Source organism: Vigna radiata, chromosome 8 (assembly GCF_000741045.1).
Source record: "Vigna radiata var. radiata cultivar VC1973A chromosome 8, Vradiata_ver6, whole genome shotgun sequence".
NCBI classification, from domain to species: Eukaryota; Viridiplantae; Streptophyta; class Magnoliopsida; order Fabales; family Fabaceae; genus Vigna; species Vigna radiata.
The window spans coordinates 38,020,682-38,022,256 of record NC_028358.1 but is presented as its reverse complement, the minus strand read 5'-3'; positions in this window follow the sequence as shown (position 1 = coordinate 38,022,256).

Below are 1,575 nucleotides of genomic sequence, written 5' to 3'. Positions count from 1 at the left end.
TTTAATTAATTTGAATTATTTGAGCTTAATTATTCCTATTTCTATTTTCAGGGCAATTTTGGAACTATTCTTTGGGACTTTTGGAAGGACACCTAGCAAATTGAAGATTCTCCACAAAGGCACTTTAGGATTAGTCAATTTTGAATTTAGTAGATTAGACTTTTTAATTTAAGTTTTGTATTATTTGGGCCAATTTTATACTTCTGTACTAGTGAAAAATACCAATTCAATCCTGGATTAATTTTCCACTAAACCTTTTTATAGGGTATTGAACAAACCCACTTTACCCAAAAAAAGAGGAAGGCAGAAAAGATAACATAATATGTTGAACTTTTTAATAGGAAAAGATTATCCAGTTAAAAATCACAAAGTACCTGTTCTTGGCCCCTTCTTAGATTTCTTTGGAAGATTTGCTCACTGTTTCCAGTTTCTATCAGGCAATGAATTGTCTAATGATGGCCAATTACAATAAAGTTTATAGGTAGTGAATCAAATCATAAACTCATGAGTTAAGCTCACCTCATGAGTTAAGCTCACCTCATAATCTCGCCTAGTCCCAGTAACTAGAAATCGCATCAAGTAATCACAAAGTGAACACCATTAAACACTTTATAATATATAAGTCTAAAACAATATTAATAAAAAACAATGGTACTGCCAAGTGTACCACAATGATGAAATGTTCAAACCTGTTATAACTCTTCTCTCCACAACCTCACGATATTCATTCTCTATTTTTTGACTAAGAGTCTAAAACAACACATTGATGAGAAGACAAACAAGAAAAAGGAAAAAACTTCTGTTAGATGCTAAAAACTAAACATACCTGCAACTCTGTCATGAGATCCTTCAATTTTTTAGTCAAGAAACTATGGTTTCAGTAAAATAATTCAGTTTTTTTGGGTCCTTTTATGAAGTACAATGATGAAAATGTGTACCATCAATGAAAAATTTATAACCCATAATTAAAATATTTTTAAATTAAGCATTTATGACATATAATTAAAATATTTTTAAATTAAGCATTTATGACATATAATTAAAATATTTTTAAATCAATCAAGTAATTATACATAATTAAAATATTTTTAAATCAATCAAACATTTATGACAAATAATTAAATTATTTTTAAATCAATCAAGCATTTGGCAAATAATTAAATTATTTTTAAATTAATCAAGCATTTATGACACATAATTAAACTATTTTTAAATCAATAAAGCATTTATTGACACATATTTAACCTGTTTTTAAATAAATAAAGCATTTATGGTGTAAGGGTCTGAAAAACTAAGGAGGGGCCATTGGCCTGGGAAGGGAAGCCAACCCATCCGACTTGAGTTCTTGGACTTGAGGGACCTCTTCCTCTAAATCAGATTTTCATTTCTGTATTTTCCCTCTCTCTCTAAAAGAAGAAGTTCTTATATCCTAACCAAGTTCTTCCATCTTCTCTCTAAAATTCCAGAAATCTGAACCGTGCAAATTTTAATTGAGTGCTGCCAAACCCTTCCTCGCGGAAAGGGCTTCCATTTGAACCGAACACTTCTCAGTTTCAGTCTGTAAGTAAGTTTCCT